Consider the following 16,581-nt stretch of genomic DNA (forward strand, 5'->3'; position numbering starts at 1 on the left):
AGAGTGTCAGTGTTAAGCAAGGATAGGTCGGTGGTCACCCCCCTATGTGTAGTGTAATTACAAGTTGTGTTAATAAATAGTGTTGCCTCTCTATGATAGTGTGTGCACCTCTATCGAACCATTACTATGTACATGTGTGTTGAACCTCTTTCACACCGTGCGTAGCCAACCGTGCTAATTGGATGTGCAGGTACCCTACCCCTAGTGAGTACACTGTTTAAAACTCAACGTCAGTCAAACTCAATATACACTGGACTGTACTGCTGTATATTATTTGATATGATATATTCAATTTATTCCATCAGCCTATGGGCTTTACATACTTTCTAAATTACAATAGTCAAGCGTCTTTAAAAAATGCTGTTCAGTTGCCAAATGTCCTTTGCCATAGGGCTGCACCTGCACAGTGGGTCACTGCCAGCATAAAAAAAGAAAATAAATTTAAACTCATGAAATGTACGACTGTTGTGGTGCATTATGGACTTTACCCTTTCCCCGTAAAACTCACCTTTACTCCCCATAATAATGTTCCACAAGTGCATAATGTTTTTAATGTATTGTGGATAGATATCAAGGACTGGCATTTTCCCATCAGTGTGTTTAGAATCGATCGGGATAAAATGTGGACGTAATCTGGAAGACGAGGTTTCAGTGAGTGAAGCACTTGAGCAAGTGTGCAGAACAGGGGTTAGGTTACCATGGCAGGCACTTGAAATGGCCCTAGAGGTCAGAGGGGAATATCTTAACCCAGTTGGAAGGATGCTGCAAAAGCGGAGCGTGGAGGTGGGGTGACAGTACAATGACCGTGGCATTTCATCGAAGCGATGTGTTGATGAAAATCTAGATTTGGGCATGGAGTGAGAGGGAATGGCTTCCTGAAAGAATTGTTTGGGAGAATATTATTTGGGAAAAGACCAAGATGACAAAATAAAGAATGGCGATGCTCGACAAAGTTCCACAAGGGGGGACGTACACACAGATGAAGAGAGCAGCGGATGACAGCAACATGGAGGAGAGAACATAAACTGCTTCTTGTGTTGAGTTTGTTGGCCTTTCCCCGCACCACCGATTAGCACGGTTGGCTACATACGGTGCGAAAGAAGTGCAACATACTGTACATACATAAAGACTGTGCCTCGGACCGGTCTGCGCACAGAACACTAAATGATGATGTGAGATGTGGTGGTATCACTGACATTTGCCACGACTCCTTAACCTTAATTACAGAGCATTACAGCACATAATATATTCCAGTTCATTCCAGTTCATTGCATAAGCAAATGCAATACTGTACGTATTTTCCTTCAGATGCAGCATTGAGGGCGGGACGAATAGAAAACTTCCATATCGATTTCAAACACATGTGATTGATATGCACTATACAGAAATACATTCCTGGAATCTATCGTATATATTGTTCGAGTGAAATGATTTTCAACCGAAATCTGTTTTCATTTACAGGGGGGTGGGGACAAACAAACTTGCAAGCATGGACTTTTACATTTTCCAAACATTGTACACAGCATACTGTATTTTAGCCAACACAACTAAATGCATAGGTATGGCATGAACATGAGTGAATGTTTACTTCCGTTCAGCTCAAGTGAGATCTCGCTCCTCGTGTGGCCTCGGTCTATGGCTGTTGTGTCAGAGGGCAGTGTTTGCGTTGAGGGCGACCACTGGGGAGACGGAGCCGATGAGATCAGCTCATGGGTAGACTGAGATGGATTGTGGCATCGCATGACCACACGAGGAACGCTAACGGAGTGGGGAAACCTTCATCCAGCAGTGGATACACACGTTATAATGGTGATGATGATAAGGATGGTCGTGATGGTGATTGTGGTCATGTTTGATGGTGATGCTATCGGTTTGTAATTTTGGTGAAGCAGGTATTTTTTTTTACAAATGAGACTCTCTTGGTCACTTTATTTCTAACCGGATGAAACAAAATACACTTAAATGGTTGTTTTGGTGGTGATGATAATTATGGTGTTGATAATTGCGATGGGGATGGTATGGCATCCTTAACTTGACTAATTCATGGCTGGGATCTGTGAACAGTTCCCCCCACTGACGAGAGGAGTTTAACTGGGAAAATGTTTGCGACGGAAATGTTTTTGCACAAAACACACATTGATGGAGAATTAGGAAAGATGTGAAAGTGATATTGTCTAAATAAGGTTCGATTTTGAAATCACACGCAAATTAAAGTCATAAATGTGCGCCATTCAAAGATGTTTTAACATTTAGGTAATGAAGGTCATTGCCGTGTTGCATATCAGAAAGTATTTGAAATGTTGGTAAGCATTTGAAAGTTAAAACTGTTTATGAATATACCACACGGCATTTGGGTAAAATGTGAAATCTGGTAGTGAAGTGCGAAAAATGTTCAATCTGTATGTAGAACTGTAAACAATATTTGTAAAATGTGAAATATAATCGGATGGAAATGCAATCATGGACAGATAGGCAAAATCAAGTAGAACACGGTTGCATGAGCATGACAACGAGGCGCTATTCTGGTTTCCAAATCCGCACGATGAGCTTGTAAGCTCGATTTTAAATTGGGTCACCAGAGTGCAACTATGAATTACGTCCACGCTGTAATGGAAGTGGAGCATTATGGACACGTATGACGATCGCATCGTAGATCTTGCGTGAATAGGAGGGATGTGTGTGACAAGATGCGACCTGGTGGCTATTGCAGTGCCCAAGGGGCCTTTGTGTCCGCTGGTATACACAAACACTTCAGTACTGTACGCGGATTATTTCTTGTTTTACTCGGGATGTAAAAATGTCGAATTCCATTTATTTTCAACAAACAGTACTGTCGTTAAGCCCATGTAATGCCATGTCCAAATATAAAAGATACTGTACTGCATCGTCCCAACATTGCTCAATCCCAACATTAGTTCTGTGCAATGTTTTTAAAGGTCTCATTCTCACCTTACTCGCCCTTTTAGCAATGGTATAAGTACTGCCGCTGTGTGTAAAGTGGGTGTACTGTGGGAGTCAGATGGTATTTATTGTACTGGTGTCATCACTGCTACTGTACTTGATGGTATTGTGCTGGTGTGATCACTACTGTACTTGATGGTATTGTGCTGGTGTGATCACTGCTACTGTACTTGATGGTATTGTACTGGTGTGATCACTGCTACAGTACTTGATGATATTGTGCTGGTGTGATCACTACTACTGTACTTGATGGTATTGTGCTGGTGTGATCACTGTCACTGTACTTGATGGTATTGTACTGGTGTGATCACTGCTACTGTACTTGATGGTATTGTACTGGTGTGATCACTGCTACTGTACTTGATGGTATTGTGCTGGTGTGATCACTGCTACTGTACTTGATGGTATTGTGCTGGTGTGATCACTACTACTGTACTTGATGGTATTGTGCTGGTGTGATCACTACTATTGTACTTGATGGTATTGTGCTGGTGTGATCACTACTACAGTACTTGATGGTATTGTACTGGTGTGATCACTGCTACTGTACTTGATGGTATTGTGCTGGTGTGATCACTGCTACTGTACTTGATGGTATTGTACTGGTGTGATCACTACTACAGTACTTGATGGTATTGTGCTGGTGTGATCACTGCTACTGTACTTGATGGTATTGTACTGGTGTGATCACTGCTACTGTACTTGATGGTATTGTGCTGGTGTGATCACTGCTACTGTACTTGATGGTATTGTGCTGGTGTGATCACTGCTACTGTACTTGATGGTATTGTACTGGTGTGATCACTGCTACTGTACTTGATGGTATTGTGCTGGTGTGATCACTATCACTGTACTTGATGGTATTGTACTGGTGTAATCACTGCTACTGTACTTGATGGTATTGTGCTGGTGTGATCACTGCTACTGTACTTGATGGTATTGTGCTGGTGTGATCACTGCTACTGTACTTGATGGTATTGTGCTGGTGTGATCACTACTACTGTACTTGATGGTATTGTGCTGGTGTGATCACTGCTACTGTACTTGATGGTATTGTACTGGTGTGATCACTGCTACTGTACTTGATGGTATTGTGCTGGTGTGATCACTGCTACTGTACTTGATGGTATTGTGCTGGTGTGATCACTGCTACTGTACTTGATGGTATTGTACTGGTGTGATCACTGCTACTGTACTTGATGGTATTGTGCTGGTGTGATCACTATCACTGTACTTGATGGTATTGTACTGGTGTAATCACTGCTACTGTACTTGATGGTATTGTGCTGGTGTGATCACTGCTACTGTACTTGATGGTATTGTGCTGGTGTGATCACTGCTCCTGTACTTGATGGTATTGTACTGGTGTGATCACTACTACAGTACTTGATGGTATTGTGCTGGTGTGATCACTGCTACTGTACTTGATGGTATTGTACTGGTGTGATCACTGCTACTGTACTTGATGGTATTGTGCTGGTGTGATCACTGCTACTGTACTTGATGGTATTGTGCTGGTGTGATCACTGCTACTGTACTTGATGGTATTGTGCTGGTGTGATCACTACTACTGTACTTGATGGTATTGTGCTGGTGTGATCACTATCACTGTACTTGATGGTATTGTACTGGTGTGATCACTGCTACTGTACTTGATGGTATTGTGCTGGTGTGATCACTGCTACTGTACTTGATGGTATTGTGCTGGTGTGATCACTGTTACTGTACTTGATGGTATTGTGCTGGTGTGATCACTATCACTGTACTTGATAGTATTGTGCTGGTGTGATCACTGCTACTGTACTTGATGGTATTGTACTGGTGTGATCACTGCTACTGTACTTGATGGTATTGTACTGGTGTGATCACTGCTACTGTACTTGATGGTATTGTGCTGGTGTGATCACTGCTACTGTACTTGATGGTATTGTACTGGTGTGATCACTGCTACTGTACTTGATGGTATTGTGCTGGTGTGATCACTACTACAGTACTTGATGGTATTGTACTGGTGTGATCACTGCTACTGTACTTGATGGTATTGTACTGGTGTGATCACTGTCACTGTACTTGATGGTATTGTACTGGTGTAATCACTGCTACTGTACTTGATGGTATTGTGCTGGTGTGATCACTGCTACTGTACTTGATGGCATTGTGCTGGTGTGATCACTGCTACTGTACTTGATGGTATTGTGCTGGTGTGATCACTACTGTACTTGATGGTATTGTACTGGTGTGATAACTGCTACAGTACTTGATGGTATTGTACTGGTGTGATCACTGCTACTGTACTTGATGGTATTGTACTGGTGTGATCACTGCTACTGTACTTGATGGTATTGTGCTGGTGTGATCACTGTCACTGTACTTGATGGTATTGTGCTGGTGTGATCACTGTTACTGTACTTGATGGTATTGTGCTGGTGTGATCACTGCTACTGTACTTGATGGTATTGTACTGGTGTGATCACTGATACTGTACTTGATGGTATTGTGCTGGTGTGATCACTACTGTACTTGATGGTATTGTACTGGTGTGAGCACTGCTACAGTACTTGATGGTATTGTACTGGTGTGATCACTGCTACTGTACTTGATGGTATTGTACTGGTGTGATCACTGTTACTGTACTTGATGGTATTGTGCTGGTGTGATCACTGCTACAGTACTTGATGGTATTGTACTGGTGTGATCACTGCTACTGTACTTGATGGTATTGTACTGGTGTGATCACTGCTACTGTACTTGATGGTATTGTGCTGGTGTGCTCACTGCTACCTTACTTGATGGTATTGTGCTGGTGTGATCACTGCTACTGTACTTGATGGTATTGTACTGGTGTGATCACTGCTACTGTACTTGATGGTATTGTGCTGGTGTGATCACTATCACTGTACTTGATGGTATTGTGCTGGTGTGATCACTGCTACAGTACTTGATGGTATTGTACTGGTGTGATCACTGTCACTGTACTTGATGGTATTGTACTGGTGTGATCACTACTGTACTTGATGGTATTGTATGGTGTGATCACTACTGTACTTGATGGTATTGTACTGGTGTGATCACTGTACTTGATGGTATTGTACTGGTGTGATCACTACTGTACTTGATGGTATTGTGCTGGTGTGATCACTATCACTGTACTTGATGGTTTTGTACTGGTGTGATCACTGTCACTGTACTTGATGGTATTGTACTGGTGTGATCACTGCTACTGTACTTGATGGTATTGTACTGGTGTGATCACTGTCACTGTACTTGATGGTATTGTACTGGTGTAATCACTGCTACTGTACTTGATGGTATTGTGCTGGTGTGATCACTGCTACTGTACTTGATGGTATTGTGCTGGTGTGATCACTGCTACTGTACTTGATGGTATTGTGCTGGTGTGATCACTACTGTACTTGATGGTATTGTACTGGTGTGATAACTGCTACAGTACTTGATGGTATTGTACTGGTGTGATCACTGCTACTGTACTTGATGGTATTGTACTGGTGTGATCACTGCTACTGTACTTGATGGTATTGTGCTGGTGTGATCACTGTCACTGTACTTGATGGTATTGTGCTGGTGTGATCACTGTTACTGTACTTGATGGTATTGTGCTGGTGTGATCACTGCTACTGTACTTGATGGTATTGTACTGGTGTGATCACTGATACTGTACTTGATGGTATTGTGCTGGTGTGATCACTACTGTACTTGATGGTATTGTACTGGTGTGATCACTGCTACAGTACTTGATGGTATTGTACTGGTGTGATCACTGCTACTGTACTTGATGGTATTGTACTGGTGTGATCACTGTTACTGTACTTGATGGTATTGTGCTGGTGTGATCACTGCTACAGTACTTGATGGTATTGTACTGGTGTGATCACTGCTACTGTACTTGATGGTATTGTACTGGTGTGATCACTGCTACTGTACTTGATGGTATTGTGCTGGTGTGCTCACTGCTACCTTACTTGATGGTATTGTGCTGGTGTGATCACTGCTACTGTACTTGATGGTATTGTACTGGTGTGATCACTGCTACTGTACTTGATGGTATTGTGCTGGTGTGATCACTATCACTGTACTTGATGGTATTGTGCTGGTGTGATCACTGCTACAGTACTTGATGGTATTGTACTGGTGTGATCACTGTCACTGTACTTGATGGTATTGTACTGGTGTGATCACTACTGTACTTGATGGTATTGTATGGTGTGATCACTACTGTACTTGATGGTATTGTACTGGTGTGATCACTGTACTTGATGGTATTGTACTGGTGTGATCACTACTGTACTTGATGGTATTGTGCTGGTGTGATCACTATCACTGTACTTGATGGTTTTGTACTGGTGTGATCACTGTCACTGTACTTGATGGTATTGTACTGGTGTGATCACTGCTACTGTACTTGATGGTATTGTACTGGTGTGATCACTGTCACTGTACTTGATGGTATTGTACTGGTGTAATCACTGCTACTGTACTTGATGGTATTGTGCTGGTGTGATCACTGCTACTGTACTTGATGGTATTGTGCTGGTGTGATCACTGCTACTGTACTTGATGGTATTGTGCTGGTGTGATCACTACTGTACTTGATGGTATTGTACTGGTGTGATAACTGCTACAGTACTTGATGGTATTGTACTGGTGTGATCACTGCTACTGTACTTGATGGTATTGTACTGGTGTGATCACTGCTACTGTACTTGATGGTATTGTGCTGGTGTGATCACTGTCACTGTACTTGATGGTATTGTGCTGGTGTGATCACTGTTACTGTACTTGATGGTATTGTGCTGGTGTGATCACTGCTATTGTACTTGATGGTATTGTACTGGTGTGATCACTGATACTGTACTTGATGGTATTGTGCTGGTGTGATCACTACTGTACTTGATGGTATTGTACTGGTGTGATCACTGCTACAGTACTTGATGGTATTGTACTGGTGTGATCACTGCTACTGTACTTGATGGTATTGTACTGGTGTGATCACTGTTACTGTACTTGATGGTATTGTGCTGGTGTGATCACTGCTACAGTACTTGATGGTATTGTACTGGTGTGATCACTGCTACTGTACTTGATGGTATTGTACTGGTGTGATCACTGCTACTGTACTTGATGGTATTGTGCTGGTGTGCTCACTGCTACCTTACTTGATGGTATTGTGCTGGTGTGATCACTGCTACTGTACTTGATGGTATTGTACTGGTGTGATCACTGCTACTGTACTTGATGGTATTGTGCTGGTGTGATCACTATCACTGTACTTGATGGTATTGTGCTGGTGTGATCACTGCTACAGTACTTGATGGTATTGTACTGGTGTGATCACTGTCACTGTACTTGATGGTATTGTACTGGTGTGATCACTACTGTACTTGATGGTATTGTATGGTGTGATCACTACTGTACTTGATGGTATTGTACTGGTGTGATAACTGCTACAGTACTTGATGGTATTGTACTGGTGTGATCACTGCTACTGTACTTGATGGTATTGTACTGGTGTGATCACTGCTACTGTACTTGATGGTATTGTGCTGGTGTGATCACTGTCACTGTACTTGATGGTATTGTGCTGGTGTGATCACTGTTACTGTACTTGATGGTATTGTGCTGGTGTGATCACTGCTACTGTACTTGATGGTATTGTACTGGTGTGATCACTGCTACTGTACTTGATGGTATTGTGCTGGTGTGATCACTGTCACTGTACTTGATGGTATTGTGCTGGTGTGATCACTGTTACTGTACTTGATGGTATTGTGCTGGTGTGATCACTGCTATTGTACTTGATGGTATTGTACTGGTGTGATCACTGATACTGTACTTGATGGTATTGTGCTGGTGTGATCACTACTGTACTTGATGGTATTGTACTGGTGTGATCACTGCTACAGTACTTGATGGTATTGTACTGGTGTGATCACTGCTACTGTACTTGATGGTATTGTACTGGTGTGATCACTGTTACTGTACTTGATGGTATTGTGCTGGTGTGATCACTGCTACAGTACTTGATGGTATTGTACTGGTGTGATCACTGCTACTGTACTTGATGGTATTGTACTGGTGTGATCACTGCTACTGTACTTGATGGTATTGTGCTGGTGTGCTCACTGCTACCTTACTTGATGGTATTGTGCTGGTGTGATCACTGCTACTGTACTTGATGGTATTGTACTGGTGTGATCACTGCTACTGTACTTGATGGTATTGTGCTGGTGTGATCACTATCACTGTACTTGATGGTATTGTGCTGGTGTGATCACTGCTACAGTACTTGATGGTATTGTACTGGTGTGATCACTGTCACTGTACTTGATGGTATTGTACTGGTGTGATCACTACTGTACTTGATGGTATTGTATGGTGTGATCACTACTGTACTTGATGGTATTGTACTGGTGTGATAACTGCTACAGTACTTGATGGTATTGTACTGGTGTGATCACTGCTACTGTACTTGATGGTATTGTACTGGTGTGATCACTGCTACTGTACTTGATGGTATTGTGCTGGTGTGATCACTGTCACTGTACTTGATGGTATTGTGCTGGTGTGATCACTGTTACTGTACTTGATGGTATTGTGCTGGTGTGATCACTGCTACTGTACTTGATGGTATTGTACTGGTGTGATCACTGCTACTGTACTTGATGGTATTGTGCTGGTGTGATCACTATCACTGTACTTGATGGTATTGTGCTGGTGTGCTCACTGCTACCTTACTTGATGGTATTGTGCTGGTGTGATAACTGCTACTGTACTTGATGGTATTGTACTGGTGTGATCACTGCTACTGTACTTGATGGTATTGTGCTGGTGTGATCACTATCACTGTACTTGATGGTATTGTGCTGGTGTGATCACTGCTACAGTACTTGATGGTATTGTACTGGTGTGATCACTGTCACTGTACTTGATGGTATTGTACTGGTGTGATCACTACTGTACTTGATGGTATTGTATAGTGTGATCACTACTGTACTTGATGGTATTGTACTGGTGTGATCACTGTACTTGATGGTATTGTACTGGTGTGATCACTACTGTACTTGATGGTATTGTGCTGGTGTGATCACTATCACTGTACTTGATGGTTTTGTACTGGTGTGATCACTGTCACTGTACTTGATGGTATTGTACTGGTGTGATCACTGCTACTGTACTTGATGGTATTGTACTGGTGTGATCACTGTCACTGTACTTGATGGTATTGTACTGGTGTAATCACTGCTACTGTACTTGATGGTATTGTGCTGGTGTGATCACTGCTACTGTACTTGATGGTATTGTGCTGGTGTGATCACTGCTACTGTACTTGATGGTATTGTGCTGGTGTGATCACTACTGTACTTGATGGTATTGTACTGGTGTGATAACTGCTACAGTACTTGATGGTATTGTACTGGTGTGATCACTGCTACTGTACTTGATGGTATTGTACTGGTGTGATCACTGCTACTGTACTTGATGGTATTGTGCTGGTGTGATCACTGTCACTGTACTTGATGGTATTGTGCTGGTGTGATCACTGTTACTGTACTTGATGGTATTGTGCTGGTGTGATCACTGCTACTGTACTTGATGGTATTGTACTGGTGTGATCACTGATACTGTACTTGATGGTATTGTGCTGGTGTGATCACTACTGTACTTGATGGTATTGTACTGGTGTGATCACTGCTACAGTACTTGATGGTATTGTACTGGTGTGATCACTGCTACTGTACTTGATGGTATTGTACTGGTGTGATCACTGTTACTGTACTTGATGGTATTGTGCTGGTGTGATCACTGCTACAGTACTTGATGGTATTGTACTGGTGTGATCACTGCTACTGTACTTGATGGTATTGTACTGGTGTGATCACTGCTACTGTACTTGATGGTATTGTGCTGGTGTGCTCACTGCTACCTTACTTGATGGTATTGTGCTGGTGTGATCACTGCTACTGTACTTGATGGTATTGTACTGGTGTGATCACTGCTACTGTACTTGATGGTATTGTGCTGGTGTGATCACTATCACTGTACTTGATGGTATTGTGCTGGTGTGATCACTGCTACAGTACTTGATGGTATTGTACTGGTGTGATCACTGTCACTGTACTTGATGGTATTGTACTGGTGTGATCACTACTGTACTTGATGGTATTGTATGGTGTGATCACTACTGTACTTGATGGTATTGTACTGGTGTGATCACTGTACTTGATGGTATTGTACTGGTGTGATCACTACTGTACTTGATGGTATTGTGCTGGTGTGATCACTATCACTGTACTTGATGGTTTTGTACTGGTGTGATCACTGTCACTGTACTTGATGGTATTGTACTGGTGTGATCACTGCTACTGTACTTGATGGTATTGTACTGGTGTGATCACTGTCACTGTACTTGATGGTATTGTACTGGTGTAATCACTGCTACTGTACTTGATGGTATTGTGCTGGTGTGATCACTGCTACTGTACTTGATGGTATTGTGCTGGTGTGATCACTGCTACTGTACTTGATGGTATTGTGCTGGTGTGATCACTACTGTACTTGATGGTATTGTACTGGTGTGATAACTGCTACAGTACTTGATGGTATTGTACTGGTGTGATCACTGCTACTGTACTTGATGGTATTGTACTGGTGTGATCACTGCTACTGTACTTGATGGTATTGTGCTGGTGTGATCACTGTCACTGTACTTGATGGTATTGTGCTGAGTGTGATCACTGTTACTGTACTTGATGGTATTGTGCTGGTGTGATCACTGCTATTGTACTTGATGGTATTGTACTGGTGTGATCACTGATACTGTACTTGATGGTATTGTGCTGGTGTGATCACTACTGTACTTGATGGTATTGTACTGGTGTGATCACTGCTACAGTACTTGATGGTATTGTACTGGTGTGATCACTGCTACTGTACTTGATGGTATTGTACTGGTGTGATCACTGTTACTGTACTTGATGGTATTGTGCTGGTGTGATCACTGCTACAGTACTTGATGGTATTGTACTGGTGTGATCACTGCTACTGTACTTGATGGTATTGTACTGGTGTGATCACTGCTACTGTACTTGATGGTATTGTGCTGGTGTGCTCACTGCTACCTTACTTGATGGTATTGTGCTGGTGTGATCACTGCTACTGTACTTGATGGTATTGTACTGGTGTGATCACTGCTACTGTACTTGATGGTATTGTGCTGGTGTGATCACTATCACTGTACTTGATGGTATTGTGCTGGTGTGATCACTGCTACAGTACTTGATGGTATTGTACTGGTGTGATCACTGTCACTGTACTTGATGGTATTGTACTGGTGTGATCACTACTGTACTTGATGGTATTGTATGGTGTGATCACTACTGTACTTGATGGTATTGTACTGGTGTGATAACTGCTACAGTACTTGATGGTATTGTACTGGTGTGATCACTGCTACTGTACTTGATGGTATTGTACTGGTGTGATCACTGCTACTGTACTTGATGGTATTGTGCTGGTGTGATCACTGTCACTGTACTTGATGGTATTGTGCTGGTGTGATCACTGTTACTGTACTTGATGGTATTGTGCTGGTGTGATCACTGCTACTGTACTTGATGGTATTGTACTGGTGTGATCACTGATACTGTACTTGATGGTATTGTGCTGGTGTGATCACTATCACTGTACTTGATGGTATTGTACTGGTGTGATCACTGCTACAGTACTTGATGGTATTGTGCTGGTGTGATCACTGCTACTGTACTTGATGGTATTGTACTGGTGTGATCACTGCTACTGTACTTGATGGTATTGTGCTGGTGTGATCACTGCTACAGTACTTGATGGTATTGTACTGGTGTGATCACTGCTACTGTACTTGATGGTATTGTACTGGTGTGATCACTGCTACTGTACTTGATGGTATTGTGCTGGTGTGCTCACTGCTACCTTACTTGATGGTATTGTGCTGGTGTGATCACTGCTACTGTACTTGATGGTATTGTACTGGTGTGATCACTGTTACTGTACTTGATGGTATTGTGCTGGTGTGATCACTATCACTGTACTTGATGGTATTGTGCTGGTGTGATCACTGCTACAGTACTTGATGGTATTGTACTGGTGTGATCACTGTCACTGTACTTGATGGTATTGTACTGGTGTGATCACTACTGTACTTGATGGTATTGTATGGTGTGATCACTACTGTACTTGATGGTATTGTACTGGTGTGATCACTGTACTTGATGGTATTGTACTGGTGTGATCACTACTGTACTTGATGGTATTGTGCTGGTGTGATCACTATCACTGTACTTGATGGTTTTGTACTGGTGTGATCACTGTCACTGTACTTGATGGTATTGTACTGGTGTGATCACTGCTACTGTACTTGATGGAATTGTGCTGGTGTGATCACTGCTACTGTACTTGATGGTATTGTACTGGTGTGATCACTGCTACAGTACTTGATGGTATTGTACTGGTGTGATCACTGCTGCTGTACTTGATGGTATTGTACTGGTGTGATCACTGTCACTGTACTTGATGGTATTGTGCTGGTGTGATCACTGTCACTGTACTTGATGGTATTGTACTGGTGTGATCACTGTTACTGTACTTGATGGTATTGTGCTGGTGTGATCACTGTCACTGTACTTGATGGTATTGTACTGGTGTGATCACTGCTGCTGTACTTGATGGTATTGTACTGGTGTGATCACTGCTACAGTACTTGATGGTATTGTGCTGGTGTGATCACTGTCACTGTACTTGATGGTATTGTACTGGTGTGATCACTGTTACTGTACTTGATGGTATTGTGCTGGTGTGATCACTAATGTACTTGATGGTATTGTGCTGGTGTGATCACTGCTACTGTACTTGATGGTATTGTACTGGTGTGATCACTGCTACTGTACTTGATGGTATTGTGCTGGTGTGATCACTGCTACAGTACTTGATGGTATTGTGCTGGTGTGATCACTGCTACTGTACTTGATGGTATTGTACTGGTGTGATCACTGCTACTGTACTTGATGGTATTGTGCTGGTGTGATCACTGCTACTGTACTTGATGGTATTGTGCTGGTGTGATCACTGCTACTGTACGTGATGGTATTGTACTGGTGTGATCACTGCTACTGTACTTGATGGTATTGTACTGGTGTGATCACTGCTACTGTACTTGATGGTATTGTGCTGGTGTAATCACTGCTACTGTACTTGATGGTATTGTGCTGGTGTGATCACTGCTACTGTACTTGATGGTATTGTACTGGTGTGATCACTGTTACTGTACTTGATGGTATTGTACTGATGTGATCACTGCTACTGTACTTGATGGTATTGTACTGGTGTAATCACTGCTACTGTACTTGATGGTATTGTGCTGGTGTGATCACTGCTACTGTACTTGATGGTATTGTACTGGTGTGATCATTGTTACTGTACTTGATGGTATTGTACTGGTGTGATCACTGCTACTGTACTTGATGGTATTGTACTGGTGTGATCACTGCTACTGTACTTGATGGTATTGTACTGGTGTGATCACTGCTACTGTACTTGATGGTATTGTACTGGTGTGATCACTGCTACTGTACTTGATGGTATTGTGCTGGTGTGATCACTGTTACTATACTTGATGGTATTGTACTGGTGTGATCACTACTGTACTTGATGGTATTGTACTGGTGTGATCACTGCTACTGTACTTGATGGTATTGTACTGGTGTGATCACTATCACTGTACTTGATGGTATTGTGCTGGTGTGATCACTGCTACTGTACTTGATGGTATTGTACTGGTGTGATCACTGCTGTACTTGATGGTATTGTACTGGTGTGATAACTACTGTACTTGATGGTATTGTACTGGTGTGATCACTACTGTACTTGATGGTATTGTACTGGTGTGATCACTATCACTGTACTTGATGGTATTGTACTGGTGTGATCACTGCTACTGTACTTGATGGTATTGTGCTGGTGTGATCACTGCTACTGTACTTGATGGTATTGTGCTGGTGTGATCACTGTCACTGTACTTGATGGTATTGTGCTGGTGTGATCACTGCTACTGTACTTGATGGTATTGTGCTGGTGTGATCACTGCTACTGTACTTGATGGTATTGTACTGGTGTAACCACATGTGCTGTAGTGTTTAGTATCAGCATGTCTCTCTACGTTTCCGGCGTTGTGACAGATGATGACAGATTGGAGTAGGGCAGGCTTTGGCCCAGCAGTGGATTGAACATGTTTACTCCTGCGGCTGTTATTGCACAGCTGACAACTCCAGGCACAGTGAGGTTGTGTGGCCTGGCCCTGCTGTGTTTACACACTGGGGGTGTCGTCCGCTCTGCAGCGACCTCCCCGTCAGCACACATTGGGGGGGCAGCAGCAGCAGGAGGAGGAGGGTGTTTTTGTGTCTTCACGGCATCTGCCCGCGGCCCGAAGAATAAAGAAACGTGAACAGCGACTGAACTGTAAAATGAAAGTTCCGCCTTAAACTAGATTTGGCAAGAAAAGCCGGAGTTGTGTGCGCAGTCCCCCCACCCCCACAGTCTCCTCCTCCGCCTCTTCTGTGTGACACCAGAATCAGCCTAATCCTACTTATGGCCGAGGTCAAAGATGACATCTCTCCTCCACCAAAAACACACAGGGATCGCCCACCCATCCCCCCAGCGAGGTCCCACGGCTCACACGGGCGGCCGCCTCCGCCTCATCATCCTCCTCCTCCTTCTCGTCCCCACTCACTCGCAACGTAAACACGGCCCGGGCCGCCGTGCCATTGGCCGCCGCCACAGCGAATGGGAGCCCTGTCGCTATGGGCCCTCGCCTCTCGCGGGCAGCTCTGATTGGTTGGTTGTGGTGGTGGGTGGGGCCTGGCTGTTGCTAACATTCACACTCTCACTCACCTCGGGCTAACGTATATTATGTTTTTATACATTATTTTGTGCGCGTGTGTGTGCTGGTTTATTACACCATGGTGATGCCATTTCGGAACTTGACCACCTACCACTGTTGTTTGGTCGTGGTGGTGGTGGTGTTGTTGTTGCTGAGACCAGGCTTCTATTGTGGAACCAGGTCCCCCCCCGCCCATGGATAAGGAGCATTTATTTCCCAAAAGGGGTTTTACCTGTGCCCGATCAAACCAAATTCTAGGTTGTAAACATACAAGTTCTGTCCTGTATAAAACAAAAAGAACAACTCAACAAATAAGTCAATAACACGTTGTGTGGGTTTAAAATAAAAATGTATCAGGCGACGTTTCAGGGAATGGCCCCTCTTCTGCAAAGCACCACTGCCAACGCTGCATCGCCATGCATTGTCCTGGACTGTATATTTGGGCAGGCAAACAGCTGTTGTTGGTTTTAGAGAAAGAACTGCATCTATGGAGCCACAAAAGATAAGCACTTTATCGTGCACAGCTGACAGGCGATATACCTGCCAGGAAGAAAAGTAAAATTGATTGAGCTCCAGACAATAAAATGCGAGGTTCAGAGTCCAAACTAATGACCCAGGAATAATTGCAGACAACTGAGCACCAACAGAGAGAGAGAAAAAAAGACGTTCCTTTGAAGCTCATCCTGAGTGCC

Source organism: Lethenteron reissneri, chromosome 38, assembly GCF_015708825.2.
Source record: "Lethenteron reissneri isolate LAM-NWPU_2019-01 chromosome 38, ASM1570882v1, whole genome shotgun sequence".
Taxonomy (NCBI): Eukaryota; Metazoa; Chordata; class Hyperoartia; order Petromyzontiformes; family Petromyzontidae; genus Lethenteron; species Lethenteron reissneri.